Raw genomic sequence first — 21,901 nt, forward strand, 5'->3', positions numbered from 1 at the left:
CCATCAATTGTAAATTGATGCATTTGTTCAAATATACAGTATAAAACAGTATTACAATCAAGCTGTAGTTATCATGGGAGCCATAACTTCTGCTTTTCTTTTTCTTGGTTCTCTGTGTGAAAAACCGTACTGTAATATATTATTTAATTGTTTAATACTGAGGTCTCTCTGTTTTATCATAGTATGTGACATGCTACAGTACCACTCTGTATAAAAACCTTTGGTGCTTGAAGCAGTGGTGGAACAGTAAGAGTTTATTCATGTCTTCATGTATAGATGTGTGAGTACCATATTTAGAAAAACTTTTGCACAAATAATAACCACTTCGTACTGGGTTTTTTTGGGATTTATGTTCCTTTGCTTAGCTGAAAATGACTTGGAAAGTTGTAAGTCTGCAAATCTGTTAATTTTTAAACTTTCTCATGAATCTGACTACAGCTTCTAGATAGCATGCCATTGTGTGCAAGATAACTCATAAGTTGTTTTTTATTCTGATTAAAATACAAGTTAAATTGCAATCAATAGGCTTACAGGTAAATTTGCTGAGGGTAACAGGGAAAGGAACTATAGAGAAGTATAGGCTTTTGGTTTAAGAAAGAACTCAAAGGAATTTTAGGATGTGGTCACTTCTTAGTTCATCTAATTACTGGCAAAGTACCTAGAAGAAAGTGGAGGAGTGGCTTTCTGTGTGCAAAGTAAAGGTTGGTAACAGAATCTAAAGTAACAAGAGTTGAAACTAGTCCAGCCTAGAAACAATCAAAAGCAGCGTGTTCCGAGATGGTAAAGTCTTTTAGGTGTTAAACGTAAGGGTGCTCTTGCCAGTTTTTGTATCTCTTCCCTAATGAATGCGTTTTGAACTTCTCCTCCAAAGTAACTGCAATGAAGAATGGAGGCGGATTCTCGCATTCGTTTAAAAGCTGTGTAGTTGTGCATTAGTAGAACGTATCTCTACTACTGGAAGATCACAAGCTATCAGTCATTTAGTGCTGAGGTTTAAATGGAATAGGTGCTTTTATAGGCTGATTTATTAGAATACATTGCTTATAGGCTTGCTGAAAAATGTAACTAGCAAATTTGATGTGAAAAAATGGCATGAAGGTAGTTGGGGATTTCGTCATGGTCTATGAATAGCTGATAAGCAAAACGAGGTGCTGCAATGGTGGTGTTTTCTCTCTCAACCTCCTTGTCCCTTATGCCCCCCACACATGGGATTTTGAAAATGGCATTGGGAGGGGGAAGTTGGTCTTAATCTAGTAGCTTGAACAAAGCTATGGATTATGTATAGGTATCTGCCCCTGTTTCTGTGATCCTTGTCAAAGGCTATACCACTTTTGTTCCCCTCATGCACCAGCAGTAAGGCAATATCTTTTTGCGTCTTTTAAAAGGCAACCTTTTTCAAATAAATTTAGTGTTAACGATTTAATGATCTTGTTAGTATTATCTTAATTTTATTATTAAAGGGGATATGTGGCACGAGGTTAAATCATGTGCTTTGTTTTAGAGGACTGGAACTAGATGATCTTTAAGGTCCCTTCCAACCCAAACCGTTCTCTGATTCTGTGATTTGTGAAGCAGTTAATGCATTAGCAGAATAGAGTCACAATGTAGGCTTTGTTGTAGAATAAAATCAACACTGACTTTTTTCACAGTAAGTTGCCAGTTTTCCTTGCCTTTTCAAAGGCTTGGATACATGCTTGTTCCTTCTGGTCTACCTTGAAGTTTAACTACAATAGCAAACTCTATGAAATGTTGTGTGGAAAGTACTTTAAAATGTTCATAAAGATGGACTAACCCACCATGGTTCTGATGGTTCTGATGCCTCCTTTCCCTCCTCCCCATATGATTATTGATCTGAATCCTCAGATATTTTCCCATCACTTGGCTGGAAGGAATTAAATTGTTTGTTTCTGTTTAAGCGCTGTTTTTGCATAGTGAAGAATGATGATTTTTCCTTCCTCTCTTGTCCTTTTACCCATATATGTCTAGAAAAGAAATAGTCAAACTACCAGTTACATATTTTTAGCTGGTAGAGAATAATAATAATCCAGGCATTTAATGTATTGGGTATAAAAGAAAAATGCTTATCTGAATATTCAGGTAGATTTAACTGTAATACAGAGAAGCTCTATGTTTGGAGTACCTTCTGAAAAGCATGTAACTGCAAGGATGAAAAAACGGGAACAAACCAATATGGCCCATTTGAGTTGGTAAGCAAGTTGGGGCCCTAAGGTGAAGGGTCTGGATAGTTTCAGAGTATGGGGACATGATTTAAGACAGTAGTCTTAATCACCTGGCTTGGAAGTCAAAATACAACTTCTGTGTTTAAATGGAGGCATGTTTACAATCGGTAACACTGTTGACACCAATGCTACAAACACTGCATTTTTATAGACTGACATCCCATACACCATCTCTAGCCTTTTCTAAAAATTGCGAGATCTGAATTGTCTTGCTATATTCTGTTTTGTGATAAGCCTGATTGCATCCTGCTATTCTTCTGGTCGTGGACCATCTTTACCCTGTGTGATTACACAGTTGCTGTGCATTAACTAATGGAATCCATAATATGTTTAAATACATGCACAACTGTCATTTTCTGTGCTTAAAAACTTAGAACTTTATATTAGGTTCTCTTGTGTCTTACGATTTTCTCTTTAAAATCTTTCTGCAGTTAGTAACTTAGTTCTTCTGTCTAATTCACAGCACCCATAAAAGTGATCTGTGAAGGAAAGATCATTGGTTGGGGTTTTTTTTGTTTGGGTGGGGTTTTTGTTTTGTTTTGTTTTGTTTTTTTTAACGTGAAAAAATTTAAAGTCATATATGTTGTGCATCTTAGTCGAGGTCAAGGTTTCTGTAACATGAAATGTCATTCACTGGAATTAAACTGATTTCATTCTGAGGCTTCTGTTTTAAGATACAGGTATTTTCAACAGTAGAACGTTAAAAATGGTGTCTTGAAATATGCCTCCGTTATCTTGAAATATGTCTTGAGTCAGCAGCTAAGTCAAGTTCTGGTTTTGAAACCTGATAGATCTCAGCCTCTGGTATTCCTTCAAATAAAACTGTCTTTAGCTTAGAGATTGAACATTTGGAGTTAGTCATAGATGTGAGCTTTGTGAAGTTGTGAAAATGAGGCTCGGGTTACAGAGCCAGAAATCACTCTTTTAAAAGTTCAGTTTGCTCATTCAAGAGATTTGGCATAGCCAAGGGTAGAAACCTTTTCTCCACAATGGCATTTACTTTCCCTATATCCATGTGTTTATTTCATTTTTTGCTGGATAGCTAACTGACCGCAGCAAAGTGATTATGTGAGGTAAAGCTGAAAAATTACAAAAAAAAAAAAAATTGCCCTCTTGCACTAATTTTTTTATATTAATTAGAGGTTGTTCTTCATTTATGACCCTTAAAATCCATATTTCCTGCTAGAGAACTTATAACACTTTAGCGGATCAAACCTCTCTCTCCGGTCCGTAATAAATACAGCCTATGCTGTAGATATTTGCTGTAAGCTTGGGAATCAGATTTCTGCCAGTCTATACATTTTCATTTTCTTATATTATTTGTTGAATATAATTATGATTTAGTTGATGATCACTGCACTTGATGGACTGAGTCAAGTCACTGTATGTAACTTTAGGTAGAAGATCACCTATATGGCGATGCCAAATGATAAAGCCACTGATAATTTATTTTTCTCCAGGAATAGTATTGCAATTCCGTCATATCACAGTTGGTATCCCTTTAAAGCAGCTTCTAAATTGTTGGAGAAGCATCCTGTGTGATAGCTCTTGTATTCAATGAGTTCTTAGATGTTTCTGAAAGATTTATAGTGAAGTCCAAAGCATTTCAAGGCCAAGTATAGCAGTCTTGTCAGATGCAGCTTTACAGCCTGGTGACTTATAATGAGAGTAGAATGTAATTAGAAATTGTCCGTGTCTTTTCTGAGTACTGATGAAAACTATGGCTCAAAGGTTAATTCAAATAATAATTAATATTGGTTTCTGTCAGAACAGGGTGGTAATGAAATCTTTGTCGTACAATGACTTTGATTTTAAGAAGTGGGTGCATAAGAAATAGAAGCTACAGTTTACCTTTTCTGATTATATTCAGTTATCTTACAATCAGCATGATGACTTGATAAAGCATAATTTGAGGGCAATTTAAACATACTCAGAAATATTACAACCTACAGTGAAAATCATCTAACATGTTGCATCTTTTTAGGGACACGGATTTATAGCTAGATTGCTGACGTAGATGGATTTACTATAAATGATCCTTAAGGACTGTGTATGACTTCTTTTGTTGTTGTTGTTGATAATAACTGATCAATACCATGTGTTTGTGGAAAGTCTTCCTAATAAGATTTGCTAGCATGAGAAATGTGGGATGTTACATTGATGTTTGTTTAAATTGGACTAGTTTCAACGAAAGCGATAGACCAGGTTTTGCTGGCAACCAAAACAAATTCTGTTCAGTTTCTTTTCCCAAGTTGAAATTTTCTATTGGAAAAAAACAAATGCTGTTAGTTTTGCTGAAGCCAAACCCATAATTTTTCAGTTGCCAGTAGTCAGTGAGCTATTAGACCTGTTATTTTGAGAGGCATTTCATGAATACTTTGCTGTCTCCTGATTTTTCTGTATCTACTCTGATCCTGTCCTTAAAATCTGCCTACTGAAAAGCTTCTCCAGAAAGTTACAGCCACAGCTTGGGTTTATGGGTCATCATCGTTCTGCATAACATGCCTTTCTCACACCTTCTATTCAGTCTGCTTGACTTAAATGCTACTGCACTGCCTACTACAATTTTAAATTTGCTGTAATTTTAAGGCTGTTTCCTCTGTTGCCAAAAAGGAAATCTAAACTCCTCTAAATTAGATTTCACAAAGATGAGGTATTTTCATGCTTATGTGTGTAAAGTGACCAAAGACTGATTTTTTTTTTTTTTTTCACTCATCCAGATAATGCTTTCCATACAAACTGCTTCAATTCTTGGGAAGGAGAGAGTCTGTAGTCAAGACTGGACTTTTTGGGAGCAATGACAACCAGCAGGGAATGAGTTACATGGTGGGGGTGAGAGCTGAGAAAGGAGGTGTGCATGTGTGTGTTTGAGGGGTGTTTTAAAACTGCTGATAGTGAAGCATTATATTATGTTGGTTTCTTGGAGCTATTCCTGTTGTTCTTTCTTCATATATTCTCTCAAAACCTAGGATAAGAGAGTTCTGTGCTATGCTGAAGTATCTACTAGATGAGGTGGAAAAAAAAACACCCTGGATTTTAATGGTAGCACTGGAGAAAAACTCACTGTGCAAATCAGATGCTTACATTTTCTCTTCTGTATTTTATTATAAGCAAAGAAATACTGGCTTGGGAACTGAGCGCACTTAAGAGTCTTCCTGAGATGTCTGAAACTTTGAAAGCTCTAGTGACCAAACTTGACCAGGAAATAGAGACTTTTTATCTAAAGTAATCTCCATATAAGTTTTTGAAGACTAACAAAGGAAAATCTAAGGAATGGCTGAAACCTTTCTTACTGAATTAGGGTTGCATGTTTATGCTTAATGATTTGGTTCTTTAAGAGAATTGTTGTCTGTAGAGTTGATCCAGCATCTGTAGAAGGTCTGCTATAGTGGTAGCAGAAAAAAATCTTTTTAAATTTGAAATACTGTGTGAAGTACTGAAATGTAAACTCCTAATAAAAAGATGTTCCGCTTGGAGCAAGACCTAAATGTTCTGGAATTTGTGCTGGTACTCAAAGGTGCCAAAGCAAAAATGTGAATAGATAAAAATTTAAAGTGAAGTGCTTTGTTGAACATTCTAAAAAGATTTTTTTGTTTGTTTGGAGGAATATATAGAAACATTCTGAAGCACACATTAGGTGTGGTTCAGTCCCTTTCCATGATAGATCTGCATGCTGATGCAGAGCTATTGATTGAGACCACTCTTGTTTAACTAGAGACACATGCAGTGGTGTAAATATGCCATCCCCAAATAGCAATGAGTCTACATGATGGGGAGGGGGGGAAGGGAAAAGGAGGATGGTCATTTCAGTTTGTCTTTTTTAATAGTGGAAGTGGCAAAGTTGCTGCAGTTAGGTCTGCTGAAATGTGTCATAGGCTGTCCTGTAGCTTGTTTTCTCCAACCACTCGAAATTCTTTGGGAAGGGAATCTTCCAGTGGATTGTATCTGTGCTGTGGAATAAACAGTTGTCGTGTGAAACTGATGTGAGCCTTAGTTTTACTCTGCCTCCACTAAAATACACTTTTACGGTAGTTTGTGCAGGATCAGCACAGAGGAGTACAAAGAGGGAGCTTTTCAGTACAAAGGCTGCCTGTTTGGCCTGCCCAAACCACCGTGAATGTGTTTAAAGGGGACTTTTATTACCATGGAAACTCTCAGACAGGAAGGAATTTGTCCTGCCATATCTAGAAAATAGTCTGTAATGGTCAGCTCTTGGAACAAAAGTGTTTCAAATAGTGGGATATATTTAAAAATTCTTGTGGTGAATATGTTTAAAAAAAAAAGAATATGTAAAACCCTATCTTATGCTAATAGACTCTTCTTTCGTGTGGGGATTTAGGCAAGACTGCAGACAAGTACAATGTGAGCAGGGAAAGTGTACTGAGAAATCTAAGAAAGTTTTACCTCTCTAGGTCCAGAAGGCTTCCTAGGTGTTGAATGGATGTTGATGAAGTATTCTCCCTTTAAGTAGGGTGTTTATCCATCACAACCATTCATTGAGGAACTGTATGTGTGCTTGGCTTGAACTGCTGGAGGCAGTCCTCTGAGCACCATGGATTAATTGCTTTTGGAATGTCTTCACTAAAACCTGTTCTTTGACTCTCTTGACAAATATCCTTAGTATTCACAAATGGCCTTTATTTTCCTAAATCACACTGAAATATAACATTTCTTGTCTAAAAGAAATTTTAATGCGAGATCTCAGCACATCCTTCACTGGAGTTTTACACTGTATGAAATAGCTCTAGGTCAGCAATCTTCCAGCCAGCAGGAGTAGCTAGAGGGAACTGCAAGATTTCCCTTGCTTTGTGTAGCGTTCAATGTTGATTTGATTGTGTGCTTGATTAGTTGGATGCGAAATATTTTTCCTATATTTGACCAAGTTAAAATTCATAAATTGTTTTCTCTGCAAGTCATCCCAGCAGACAGTGGTTTCTCATATTCTTTCTGTATAGCAAATGCCTGGCTTGTTTTACTGTTGTGCTTTTCAGGTTAAGTTGTTGAACCACCTGGCCATGGCCTGAAGGCAGTTTGAAGGAATGGTATAGTAATAAGTTGATCCAATGGGTTGTGATGCTTGAAATCAGCCATACCACTATTACTTCTTTCCTTGTGCTGTCACTGCTGTTCAGCTACCCCTGTGATGACTATCTTCTGATGGCAACTAATGGTTAGATCAGCTTACCTCTGGTTTCAGACTGCACCTGAATTTTCTTGAGATGTTTGGGATAATAGTAGAACAAAAGCATCATGCTTGAGGTTAGGAACAGAAATAACTAAGGAGGAAAAATTTTCATGAAAACTTTCCCCTGTCCTGTCAATTTTACACTTGTTCACAGCTCCTGAAAATCAATGTTCAAAGTCTAATTCTACATGGCAGGCCAGGTAAAGAACAGCTTTTTACATTTTTATATATATTTATATATACATATACACACACATACATAGAAAATGGAGTATTTCTGTGTGCCTTTTACAAGCGTTGACTGACCTTGTTTGCATTATCTGGGTTAACGCTGTAATCTGCTGCTCTCATATGAGGACTTCCGTCTTACGCGTTGATCAGTTTAGTTTCTTGTCCCCTGACTTGAGGAGCAAAAGGATTGCAGAAGGTAGTTCCAACCCGGATTAAAAGAAACAAACAAACAAGGAAAAAACCCACCTCACTCTTCTTGTTTGTAATAAACTCCCTGCTTAATGGCTTACTTTGCCTCATAGGGCTTGGTCTGTTTCCTTCATCTGGGAACTGGCGATAGGCTGCTGTCCAAGCTGTGTCAGGGAATGGGCATCTTAATCATGGACAGTCATTTGTCTTTCCAACAGTATAGAACCCCCTGTTAGATGTATTTCCCGAATAGTTAACTAAGTTGAGAAAGGAAATACTGGTGACATCATGTATGACTTAATGTGGTTATTTACTGCGCAGGTGTTGTAAAGCTGTGAATCTAAACTGCAGTGGAATAGTTGCACCATATGGCAGGTTTTTTTCTTCAATTCTTATTCTTCCTCATTTACCATGCTGGGTTTTTTCTCTTTAGAAATGTATCTCTGTGCCACTTTGGTTCTGTAATACCTCTTATTTTAAAAAAAAGAAGGAAAAGAAATCCCTCAAGCCTTCACAGATTTTGGTATTAATTCATTCACTGTTTCCTTACTCATTTCTCCAGTATGCATATGTAGTTTTGTTTCCTTCCTCACCACTCCAGTTCTAGGCTTTCTCCAGCTAGCAGTTCTTCATCTGCTGTGCTTTTCATGAAGAAGGCAAATGCCCAGCTTGCTCTTTTCCACTATCTCCCATTCCCCTGAGGGGCTCACACCCAGTGCTTGCAGGCCTGTGTTGCATGGCTCAGTGTTGCTCTCCTGATGGGAAGTCTGGGAAGCACTAAATCATCCGGCCACATACTGCTTCCTTCAACTTTCTCCCCAGCAGATCCGGGGGCTGAGTTTGCAGTACGGCGTGATGGCTGCACACAGCTTTAAAGCTCGGGAGTGGGGATGGGCTTTCTGCCCCCACCCCACCCCCTCGCCTGCACAGACATTTCCCTGCTCTCCAGCTGCTCTGGTTTCCATCTGTTACAGGGCCTTCTGGTGTGACTGTTTCCTCATCTGCTGAGCCGAGTAAAATGTTGAAGGACCAGACACCGTGCTGACCCGGGGAATTAAGGGGTTGTGGTTTTGGAGAAAATGGCTTGCATGCTTATTTTCCTTTTCTCTCAGAAACTTGGCATGCAAGACATCTAGTATCTTGAGAAACTTTGTTAGGTGCATTTTCATTTCTTTGTAGCAAACGTATTTACTCAGTTGTGTGCGTGATGCTGTAGGCCTGTCCCATGTGGCAGCTGCCCCCTGTCCTGGGAGGAGCACTGTGCTTTGCTCTGTGGTGGGCTCAGAAAGGCACAGTGATGCTAAATGTTAAGATGCAGCAGACAGATAGAGAAATAGCTGAAGCCTTATTCGTGAAGACAAAAATATGCAACTAGTGAGAAGTTGCGGGGAGTCAAGGGAGGTGTTAAGAAACCTTAACATGGTCATCACTCTCTTGGCCTAGGAGCTGGGGAACTTGACCCCGTGAGGTGTTTTTGCTTTTGGCAGGCAGATGCCTGCTGCCCATCTTCAGACTGCTATTTTAGGCTGCTCTTGTCTTTAGCACTTCTTCCATCCTGCAGTCACTTAGATTATCCCTTTCACAGATCGTTGAGCTGTTGCTCTCTTGTGAGTGAATCTGGTGAGTTACCAACAGCAGCAGAGACAGTGGCAATGCAGGCCTGCGACTGAGAAGTATTTCTGTAATGCAAAATAGGTGAACAACAAAATTTCCATTTTTATAAGTGAAGAATTGTAACCACTTCTGACTTGCTGGTACACAGAAACCCTGCAAAAATTCATAAGTTATCACTGCCAAAGTTAATAAAATTGTCAGAGTGCAGTCCCTTGCTAGTCAAATTGTCCTAGTGAGTGAGTGTAGCTTCCCCTTTTTCTGAATACTGCATCATTTTCTTTTTGAAAGTAGTCGTTCTTGGCTTTTAAAATCTGTTTAGACACCATCAAATTGGTTTGAATTTCAAAATTATATGTGTAAATGAGAAATGTACCTAGCACCCACTTTAGAAATTGAACAAAGCTTTTATTTCCAGAACCTAACTACTATTCAGAGTGTGGGAGAAGTGTGCTCTGACAACTTGGGCTGTTCTTTGAGGACTTCTGTGATCTCACTGAAGGGTTTTAATATTAATTCATTGCTAGTGTTATGGTTATGTTTTGATGATAGTCACTTAGGAGATGGGTGTTAGGCAACCAGTTGGAAATTACTGTAAAGTGATTTTTTTTTTAAGTGGTTCATACATTCAACTTGAAATCCCAGAGCACATTAAAAGTGCTAATTCTCATTCTCCTGAAAGCAAAGCTTCTATGTATTTCTCAAATTAGCCCCCCTCTGCCCCCACATCCCAGCTAATACAATATATGTAACTTAACCACTGATTTCTAACTGGGGATCATGCATTTATTAGCTTGATGTTGGCAGAAACTGATTATGGAGGAATAAAATATAGAGTTGCTGATAGGAGCAACTGTTTGCCTTTTGGGATGATAGATGTATTGCATTATCAGAGGTGTAATATACTTCTGGGAGGTTTTCTATGTAAGTGCAGCTGCCACACATGTTCCATGCAGAGTGAGAAGAGAGGTTCCATGCCCATGAGATGTGTTGCCTTTTTGAAAAACATGGAGTGAATGAAACATTGAACAAGAAGGAGAGGACTTGGTGAGACATGAATGTTTTTATTGATGGATAACATCTGCATGACTCAGTCTCTCATTTGTGCTCAGTAGTGAGGAACTACCATGTTGTTAATAGTTTGGGAGTTTAGTTGAACAGTAAGAGTACGGAGCAGTCAGGGAAGAGGCTGTGCAATGTTTTGGAAAGAAGCTTCCCCATCCCGTGTTCAGCACTTGGAGCATTACTAGGGAAAATAAAAGATCAGGATCAAGGAGAATCCAGCTTGTGATTTCTGAAGTTTGGGAACAACAGACAGAGGAGTGGAGTGAGTGTCTACTGATGGTTTAAGGAGTTATTAGGTATGATAGTCTATCTAGCTACAAGGCACTCAGATTAAGTAGCTACAGTATGGTGAAGCAGAAATAGGAAATTAATTTAAATGGATGAATTAGTAGTTTTCTGAGTTTGAATTCATTCAAAGGTGCAGATGCCTAGGTCAAAAAGAAGTAGGGGAAAAACTGGCTGGACAGTCTCTGGCTCCAGTGAAATGTGAAATTTGTGGTTATCACTGAAATCTTCGATCTAGTTCTCAAAACTGTAAAAAGATTTCAAGGTATATTCTGTTGCACCTTTGTGTCAGTTATCTTAAAAGGTGGTATGTCTTTTTTGAAGTAAGATGGACACCACTTTTCTAACAAAGTATGAATGATTGGACTATATTGCGATCATAGGTTTGAAATAGAGGCGCTCCATAGATTTCTGTCTTGTAGATGTTCCTTGCATCGCTGCTTTGCTGATGTATCCTTCTTCCTTCCTCTCAAATGAAACTCTGGTTTAAACTTGTTTTCATTGGCTTCAGCTCTGGAGAAAAAGGCTTTTTTAGATCTGGACCTTAACTGTAAATCTACTCCAGCTTTAATGCTGTTACCTCACTCAGTGGTTTAGAAGGTGTGAGAGGGAGCTTAGTTTTGTCCTTGTTGTGAAGAAGACATAGGGCATGGGTGTGAGACATGAAAAACTAACTGTTGATCCTCAGGTAAAGTAGTATGCTATGGCCATAGCAATAATCTCAAATTCCCAGATTATCAACAGGGGCTATTTGTGGACCAGGGTGATACCAGGGAGCTGACTCTCCTGGTTTAAATGAACTACATTGAATTACATGTTTATTGCAAACAGAAAAAGTGATGTAGCCTGTTTCTTCATAGAGCATCTTGATGCTGTGAAAAATGTAATAATCCCTCCTGTCTGTGATGCTGTTTACAATCTTGAGATCCCTAAAGAATAGGGGAATTTTTCCTGTTAAGCACACAGATATTTAAGTGGTTTTGTTTGGGTTTTCTTGGTGGTTTTTCTTTTTATCTAATGCATCAATTACTATTTACTAAGGAAATTACAGATACAGAGTAATTCTTGTTTCATAGTATCTTCTATTCATTCTAAAAGTATGTATTGTATATGGAGGTGTCAGAAAGAGTTACTTTAACAGTAAAAGAGTTAATTTATAAAGTAGCCACAAATCAAACACAAATGCAGCCTTCCCCAGAGGAAAAAAAAAAAGACACACAAAAAAAAGTCTAAATTTTAAATAAATATTTCTAGGTTTTGGTAGCAACAGCTTTTGAATATGATCACAGTGCCTGTGCTGTAACCCAGGGTTGCTGTGAGAGTCATGGCTGACTAGTGAGGAGTTCATTTGAAAGGGAAGGTGGCAGCTGGCTTACCTGAATGCTCAGAAGCAGGCTGGGACTCCCGACAATCCCGATGAGCAAATCCAGTTGACAGCTGTTGCTACTGCCTTGCAGACATCTCTCGATTACGCTGGTTCCCATGTCTTTTGCTTGACTCTTCACTTTTGGTTTTTGAGTAACTTGCAGAGCTGTGCACAATGTGTTGGGTGCTGTGGAGATATGATAGGTGCAGTTGGTGTTAGTGTCCCTTACGCTGAGGAGTGAGACTTGGCTTTGAGGGACATCCAGACAAAAGAACCTCCTTAACAGTTTACATAAAGAGCAGGTGGTAGAAGATCGATGTATTAAGTCTTTGCGTATTTTTGAGTGGTAAGTGCAGAAGTTTCTCAAATAGAATTTTTTTCCCTGAATAACTTGTTCCTGCCCAAGCTTGGCACACTGGTATACAGTGTCCAGGGGGGCCTGATTCTGATGACTGGCTGTTACTGAGGTGTGATGTTTCATTGCTTGCTTTGTTTTGAAGCTGCAGTCTCAGTTGAAGTCTCAGTTGAGAGTATGTAACATGTACTTCTCTGAGGAGATCTTCTCTCTTACTTCTTTTTCAAGACTAAACTCAGGGATAATGGTTGCCTGAAAACACATGGAGGTACCTGGATTTCAGGTGCTGAACAGGGTAGGAAAGGAAGAATCATCCTCTTATGTGTTTCAGATTTTTTGATAATGCTTTGTGACCAGATACAATAATTTAAAAGGTACTTTAAAACATGGGACAGGAAAGCTCATTGTGGAGGTATTGTAGTGACAGCAGGCAGTTCATCTTCCCCTTAAAGTACTTCTATGTACTTTTACTTTCATAACTAGTTTTACATAGTATATATAACTGGGGGGAAAAGGAGCTAGATTTTATTGCTTTGCAAGCATCATTAATTAAACCGTTACCTGAGTCTTGGTTGTAGGTCCAAATAATATTTGCTAATACAGCATAAGTATTTAATCTGCTTCTAATTCCTGTGACTTCTAAATCAGTTGATCTCTAGCAGAGCCTCATCCATGCTTTTTCCTCAGCTGAGCACTGTAGTGTTGGGTTCAGGCGACCTGAGTCTATGCTATAAAAATTCCATTTAGTAGATGCTTAAGTAAAACATAGTGTAGTCTTTCAGTCTTTCGTTTGCTATCTTATTCTGAATGATGGTTTTTTTGTGGAGATAAAATAAATTTGGAAATGTTGTTTAGCTAGTAGTGTTTCCGCATTGCACTGTAGGAGAGATAATACACTAGCTGTTGTAGGTTTTGTTCTGAGAACTGGACTCTGAATAGTAAGTGAAATAGTTCTAAACTTGGCTGGTTACACAAATCTATGTGGTAGCAATCTTCATATAGTACTTGTTTAGGAGTGCTGAGTTCTGTTGTTCTGGGATCTTTGCAGCTTGAGTGTTTTTGCTGGGGATTTTTTTTAATGAGCCATTTTATTGGTCAGACTTTCACTTTTTCAGGTATTTACAAACACGAAAGAAACTGCTAGTCCAGCTAAGTTTGCAATCAAACTCTTCCAAAGTTATCAAAATAAGCCTTCTTATTTCTTATGCTTTAACATAGTAGTCTAACCTTCTAGGCAGCCTGCCCATTTCTTCAATTTTCTTGCTTTTCCTACTTAAAGAAACACAACAAAAATGATGACAACAAAAAAACCCCCAGAAAATAACCCAAAACAAAAAAAAACCCCCAGCACTCCACACTAAATTTTAACCTCACAGTTTTCTAGTGAGTAAAAATAAATTTTTGTGTTTGTTGAGAGGAGGGCAATGTGGAAATGGGTCTTTTTGTTTGTTTTGGGTTTGTTTGGTTGTTTTTTGGGAGGGAGGTTTATTTATTTATTTTAATTTAAAAGGGCTTGGAAATGTCTAATTCTCTGTAAATGCTGCAGCAAGATTGATAAGCTTGAAAGGTAAACTTAAACAGAATGTGAATCATTAGGAACACTGAAAATAGTGCTTCCCATTATAAAATTAAGTTTAGCTCTGCTTTCTGAGTGAAGATGGAGCTGCCTACCATGAAGTGGAACTGATTTCCAAGTTCATTTTTAGATAAGTAAAAACTCCCTTTCATATCTGATCTATGAATGCAGCACTGCTCTGGTATGTTCATCATCCATCTCTGCAAAGATTGTGGAGAATTGAAGGTAGCTCAAGAACTTTGCTGTTGTGCGTAAAAGATTTTGTGGTAGATGAATGTCAGGTGTTCCTACTGCTTGCAGTAGTTTGAATGACTGCGGCTCTGGGTACTGGATCAGTTGTTTGCAAGTCAAAGATAATTACTTCCAAGTTCTTCAAAATCTTGATGAGAAGGGGAGTGAGATTGCACAGTTCTAGAACTTTAGATGACAAATTTTTCCCTGGAAGGCTCTGTTTGCTTGAACATACCTATGCTGGAGTCATCTTAGAAGTGCATATGAATTAGGCAACACACTTAAAAACACCTCAGTTAGCTTTCTTCTTTGTCTGGAGGCCCATTAAAGTTCTGCACAAGAAAATTTGGTTTTCTTCCTTTTGAACCTGCTCTGCTTTTATAGAGGAAAAACATTCAGTTCAGTCGTGCCTGGAAAGATAGGCCATGCTACATATGAAGCCTGATAAGGGTTGCACTCATCTGACAGTCCCCATTTCAATGTATAACTTCTGGCACTATTGTTTATGCTGTCTAGGCACCCTTTTTCCATGTCTAAGTGAACTTGAATGCAGCTGTTTGTTTACTCTTAAATATCTTAGTCTTATACAATGGAAGTTGAGACCTCCACACTCTTTTCCCTTGCCACTCTCCATTGCAGAGAACAGCCTGGTATAGTTGTTTATGTTGTGGTTTGAATAAGTATCACTGTGAGCCAGGCATTATGTTAAAAAAACCAAAAAACAACAACAACAACAAAAAAATCAGGCTTCATCTGTACATGCAAGAGCCTGCTTCCATTCCACTGACCAAGAATAAACTACCTTTTTTGTCATATCCTTCAAAAAAGCAATAGAATGTTCAAGGTGCATATGCTAATTTTGTCAAAACAAACAAACCTACCTCTCAAATTTAAGTAGTCTAATGAACTAGTTGTGGAAGGTCTTTTGGTTATCTGTCCTGTGTCTCAGCTGTCCCCCATATCCTGTAGGACATTACTGGACCCACTCAATGGTCCAGGCACTAAAGGAAGGTTTCTCAAATCTATTTACTCCGTGTGCTGCATTGTGTCCTGCAGCATACTGTCTTTCTTCACACCCTCACTCCCCAACCCTTTTTCTTTATGGTTGATTTTAAGTTAGTGAAATAATTTAACACTTCATTTAAATAGTCCATAACATATGATAAAATACATAATTAGTGTGGTACTGCAGGTCTTCTTTGTAATGAAGATAAAATTTGTAAAATCCAATAGATCATGTTTGGGGCTTGGGAGGATCTTTAAGGACCCTTCCAACCCAAGCCATTCTATGTGTGGTTTCATTTAAAATACTATATGAAACAGTGATGTCATTTATTTCTGAATAAGATAATTTGTAATCCTTTTCCATTGTAATGTGTAATAATTTTTTTCGTTGCTGAAACAATCATGAAGTTATGCTTAAGCGTATGGGGCAAAACCGATCGTCAGTATTGGCAGTTGAGTGAGGGCTTAAGTTCAGATGTAGGATGATTCCTCTTGCCACATATAAAGAGTGTAAGGGAGAACTACCATTTTGTTCTGTAGTCCTGAAGTGTGTTCTCTTTAGTCCTGTGAAAACTCTGGCTTTTCACTTTGGATGCATAAGGTGTATTTATCTTCACAGAAATGAGTGTGGATATGTGGTTCCTGTAAAAGCACAGACTGTGATCTACCAGTATTTATGAAGAACACATGTACAGGAAAATGACTCTTAAGTACAAGTCATAAATTGAAATGATTATAGAATATACGTGGACAAATATACCATGTGTGGTATTGGTAGACTGTAATTTCATCAAGTGGTTTTTCAGACTTCATAAACTATGAATGAAACATGATTGTATTGGCCTTGTAACAGGTAAAGTAAAATATGGGGTCTGGCTACTTTAAAGTGCTCATAATTCTATAGCTGGAAATAGCCTTTTGGGATACGATTAAGTCTTAAAACCTGCCTGTGATTAAAAAAATACATTTCGGTGAAAATCACATGTTCAGAAACTCTGGGAAACATTTGAGTCTCCACCTCATGAATTTTTACAGTTCCCAGCTTTCTGGGTGTAAACACCACGAGCTGCTTTCAGCGAAGGGAGGGGGAAAGGCCTCGTGTTACTTAGAGCTGCGTCACCCCTCCGATTATTTTGTTGTTTACAGCGGTTTTTTCCGGTTTTTGTGGCTCCGGCTTTGTTTACTCGAGGGGCTGTGACCGGCCGGGCAGCCCGGGCCCGGCGCTGCCGTAAGGCGGCCATGCCGCCCTGCCCTGCCCTGCGCAAACCCTCCTGCTCGCCGCGGCGACCTCTGCCCTTTTGTATCCTGTGACACTCAGCCTGTCTTTGTGCTCAAGTTTATCCATGATGGATACGTTTCCCTCCCGGTCGCATATGCCGGGAGCCCGGCTGAGCGAACAGATAAATTATTTTCAGCTGCAGGCCCGAGCTGGGGGAGGAGGGCGGGAGGGTGGCGGAGGCCCCTCCGCGCCCCACCAGCCGGACGAGGCGCAGCCTCCCACTCCCCCGGGAATATGCAAGGGATGACTCTCGGCCTTTCAGATCCTTTTTAAATGCAAAAGAATGTAGGAAATTGCCAGATAAGTTGGTTAATCAGTGACAACTGCAGTAGGTGCTCAAAAAGCCCGGCCCTTAACAGGAGCCATTGGTTGCGCGGGGTGTTTTTTCAGCGCCCCAGTGGGGTCGCCGCTGGCCCCACCTCTTGAATCCCCGGGCCGGTTTAGTGTCAGCTTGAGAAGAGAATGTAATTGCGGGGAGATATCTGGGTGACTGATGGCGACAATATAAGTCTTCTCCCTGACACTGCCTCCCCGCCGGCCCTGCCAGGGCTTTGTGCTCGCTTGGCCATCGCACAGCCACGGAGCAGCAAGCGCTCAGCTAAATGTCCCCAGCCCACCAAAACAAGGCAGCTGTGTAGTCCATACAATTTTTCATATCTTCTTGTGTTTTTTATATTGGCTACACGGCTGCCTTGTCATGGTCAAACGTCATTTAGGGGTCATGTTAAGCATGTTACTGCTCCCCTGTATGGCGTTGTTTGCAAGGTTAACACCTCTGTCAAATGTTTTGAAGAGTATTCCTGAAATATTTTTGTGGCTGCAATTGTTTCACTTGCTTATCTGGGACTATTTTTAGATAAACCGCTTCACATCTGTGTTTTAAACTTACGTTGGGAGAGAGGGTGGTCATACGACCAAAAAAGGGCTCTTAAAATTCCAGGTTATGTAACATAAAACTGAAGTGTCTCTGGATTAGGCTTGTCCCCTCCTACTCATGTTTGTAATGTACTTAAATGTAAAAAACATTATTTCTTTTCCTTATTGCTCTGGTTACCTCATTAAAAGCCTCTAAATATGTGCTTGTAATAAATGACTGTAGACTTTTGTAGTTTTCTTCTGATCTGGAAAGAAAAGACATGCTGAGGCTTCTTACTTCGTGTTATAAGCACTGACTTAAAATTAGCAGTGCTCCCAATGTTAGGGAAAAGAGTTTGCAGCCCAACTGTTGTGGCGAATGACTTTGTATGATGTAACAACGAGGCTCGGTGGGTTTGCATCAGTCCTCCTATGTGACGTGGTTGTGGTCTCATATCTGAGCTCCTGTGAACTTGAATGACGTAGGATATTGTTTCCAAATCTGTGGCACAGGCTGAACTCTAGGCTGGTCATTCCTGCATCAGCTGCTTGACAGCAACAGGCTGCCAAATATTCGAAGGCTGTTGTGCCCTCAGTTGCCTTGGTAGAAGCCTGTTCTTCAGCAAAGTACATCATGCATTAAGGAAATAAAATGCAGTCTGGCTCCTGCTGAACGATTATGTGGGGAACTTAGGATTTCATGGATTTCTTGCCCAAAAGATGTTACTGAATAGCATTCATGGCATTTAGCTGACTGTACATAGGCAAAACTTGTGACTTTTGAGAAAGGGACCTGAGGTTTTCACTCTTCCCTCCCTCCCCAATTCTTAGTTTAACAAGTGACACTGACAGCCCCTGCAGATTTTTGTAAGGATATGTATTTCTGTGAAGAACTAACTGAATTTCAGAAAGATAAATGTGAAACTAAACTTTTCAGAAATGCTTATATCATATTTGCAGATGCTTCCCACTGAAGGCAGAATATTTCTGAAGTGCATCAGGTCACTATTTTCATCTTTGCAAATTGCATCTCCCCTTCCTGGGATGATGCCATCCTTTGATGTCTAAACTGTACAGACTCAATTTTTAACGCAGCTGTACTGTGTGAAGTGTATACTAGGAAAGCATTGTGTTCAGATAACCAAGTTTCTTTGGAAGCAGCAGTCAGAAATGATGTTGCAGTCACTTTACAGCTCTGGTCTTATATTTTGGCTAATCTGTACGCTCGAGGAATGTACCATGTGTGGTGTCTGTGACAGCCATGAGAGCTAGGCATTAAACACGCAGGAGACTAGGCGTGCTTCCCACGGATGTGGTCAGGCACTTGCATAACTGTCCTGGCATCAGCAGTGCTGTTCTCTCAGTAGGTAAATGATCTGAAATGTAGAAGTCTCATGAGCCATCTTCCCCAATTTGAATGTCTTGTCATGACTTTTTCTATGTCATCACAGTCTTACATGTGTTTGCGAAGTTTTCAGTGAATGTTTTCCTTCAACTTTTTGAGTAAAATAAGAATGTGACTTTCATTGCTGTCATTTATGTCATCTCCTTCCATGCGGCAAATGCTTAAATTACTACCCCTAACAGCCAGCAGGAGCTTAGCAGTTTTGAAAAGCAGTTTAAATACGCAATGTTTAAATGCAGATTTAGTAGCCTAATGTTTAATCCTACATTTTGAGGCTCTGCTCTCAATATGACCTTTGGCATGGCATTTTTTAGCATGAGAGGTCTTTTTAGCCTAGTTCTTCAGAATAGCACGGTATTTGTGCTGATAATTGTATTGTGTGTAGGTGCACAGTTCCATTATATGAGTAACTGGTTTGTGTGTGTCTAAGTACTTGAGAGTTTTGTCTGAGATATCAACTAATAGCTGTGAAAATATCAACTCTGCATGACATGTCTTTCAAGGTTGAAGCAGTCATTATTAGCTGCCTTCTCGCTTCTGTTTATTGTTTGCTTGCTGCATGGCCATCAGGAAATGCTGCTAAATTTCTTCTATAGAAGGCTCGATAGCCGAATCGAGGAACCTGTTGATTTTACAAAATCTGAATGGCAAAATGTGAGGATGGTGGTGTGGAGGGCATCAGTGTGCTGCTCTTGCAGCTTCTTGGTCTTGACTGCCTGGATCTGCTGCTTAAGGAGTAAAACCTCGATCGGGTGGGTTATGCGTGTGCAGCAGCCGGTTTAGTTCAACTCATAAAAGTAGGAAGCTGCCCAAGGCTACTGAGTCCATGTAGGTCTGAAATATTAAGCTGGGCAATGGTTAACTACTACTTAAGTTTGAAATCTAGCTGTTTAGGACTGGAATGTTGCAGGCTGGAGCAAATGTGAGCTTTGTCTGTTGAGACAACGGGGTTGTTAAGTAATTGACTGTGTCCTGGTTTGAACAGAAACAGGCTGTATTATAGGCAGCCTTAAGGAAATATATTCATTGACTCTTTAGGTCAGTCTTAGTGCAATCTTTCATGTTCAGGAACAGAAAAGTGATAGAATTTTATAGCAAAATCTGTATAGTTTAAGATGATTTTAAAAAAATCACTACCTTTCATACATTCACACTTTTTTAAAGCAATCCACCTTTCTCAGGGTTCAGATATGCTTTCCTTTGTATCTGGAAAACAGTCACGGGTTCTCTGTATGTTGGTTTTAAGTCACGGGAATGTAGAGAAGAAGATGCACCATCCCTTATTTTTAAACTATTTAATCAAATAAAGACTGTAGGCTGAGTTTATCATGGTTAGTCTTGCTGTTAGTATGTCTGCATTGATGAGGAAGTGAACAGTCGTGCTGAGTATTGTAGAATTATTGCTTGATGATGCAGGTTCTGCCTTTATTTGTGTGGGGGGTTTTTTTGACTAGCTTTGAGGATTTAAGCAAAGAAAATATATTGCTTGTAGTGAAAGAAGCAAAGAGATTTTTGCAACTTAAAAAATGGCTGACTCTCATGACTTGCTTAACTATCTAGAAGACGTTTATCCTGTTATTGAGAGGTTGTTAGGTAATTCCAGTATTGAATGTTTCCTTATCAAAACATTGGTTAATTTATTTTGATCAGGCTGTAGCTGCTACTGTCTTTCATGCTTCAACAGCTGCTGTTAGCCATATATCACATCAGAGGTGTGACTCTTATTGGGGGAAGTTGGAAGAAGGTTTGGCAAGAGCACAACTAACTGTAAAGGGCTGTGGTCATTAATTTTAAGGTGAAACTTAAATCCGAAGAAATACTTCTACAATTTGAGACATCTTCCTAAACAAGGTCTTACGCTGTATTTCAGACCTAACAGCTTTAGCATCAACAGCTCAAACATGAAGTCGAATCACACTTCAGATAAAAATGCAGATCTAAAATCATACATAGTGGCAAACAGTGTTTTTGCTCTTAATTTAGATGATGAATTTGTTTGTTTACAAAGTACATCATGAACTTAAAGGTTACTTTTCTTTTGAAAGATCATGTGCTGAGGAAGCCACATGAGTGCTAGGTTCCATAGCACATGTCCTTCATTGTAAAGGACAGTCCCTAGCCCAGACTCCATTGGGATGGAGTGAACTGGGCAGAAATAATGTGTGTAGTAAAACAAAACCCTTAGCCTATTTTAATTTGGTTTTCTGAGAGTCATAGCATAGCTACTTTTAGCTGATGTTGACTGTTACCTGTGGCTGACTGGCCTGAATTTTTTCAGCTTGTCAGCTGAAAAACAGTTAATAAAGCAGTAGGATTCAAATGTGTGCTTGTTGCTTTTAACTGTGTTTCTGGAGATGCTCAGTTACTTTGTCTATAGCAGATGGCAAAGAGAATTCCTCTGTGTAGATTTAATTTCTTTTTATTGGAAAGTTTCATTAGTTTTTCAGGAGAGTAGAGCATGCTTGTCTTAAAAAAGATTTTTTTAGCAGGCATGATTTATATAATGAGTGAAAATTCTTACATGTTTATAACTCTGTGGTTATAAAACACATTAGAGGATGGGTGAGATCCTCTGCTCGGCTCACGTTTGATGTTGCCCAGATTACATCAGTGGTTGGCAGGTAACAGTATCTCTGTGCTATGCTTTTTAGCATTTCCAAGCAAAGAGACCATTCCATTAGGTGGAGACTCTCAGTACACACTGATGTACAGCTTTGGCAGGTCCTGATGCATCAGCAGTAGCAGTGCCAGAAGTCCTCAAGCAATCAGGGGTCTTCACCATGACTGTAGTCTGCTCTGGAGCAGTCTAATAGCAAAAGTTTCTTTTGTGGTGAAGGAGGTTCCTTCTCACCTTGTTGTGGGAACTTTCTTACTGGGTGTGCTTTAGTAAACTGATAGAGGTGGTAAATATTACAGATGGCTTTGCTTAATAATGGAAATTAAATAAGAAAAAATAGGTATTAGAGATATGAAGATGGCTCATAGGAGTTTACCTCCAAGTGATTTAGGAATATAAGTGTTAA

At 39.2% G+C, this 21,901-nt stretch overlaps 1 protein-coding gene across 4 annotated transcripts in view; it reads left to right on the forward strand.

Annotated features, from left to right (window-relative positions):
- CHD7 (chromodomain helicase DNA binding protein 7) overlaps positions 1–21,901 on the forward strand; it is a 130,755-nt gene that overhangs the window by 16,991 nt on the left and 91,863 nt on the right. The window contains exon 3 of one of the 4 annotated variants that reach the window (XM_017829639.1): positions 4,961–5,091. The exons of the other annotated variants lie outside the window; for them this stretch is intronic. The gene's annotated coding sequence lies outside the window, so the exon portion shown is untranslated. The remainder of the gene's footprint in view (positions 1–4,960; positions 5,092–21,901) is intronic. 4 annotated transcript variants of the gene reach the window in all.

This window comes from Lepidothrix coronata, unplaced genomic scaffold, assembly GCF_001604755.1.
Source record: "Lepidothrix coronata isolate B3197 unplaced genomic scaffold, Lepidothrix_coronata-1.0 Scaffold166, whole genome shotgun sequence".
NCBI classification, from domain to species: Eukaryota; Metazoa; Chordata; class Aves; order Passeriformes; family Pipridae; genus Lepidothrix; species Lepidothrix coronata.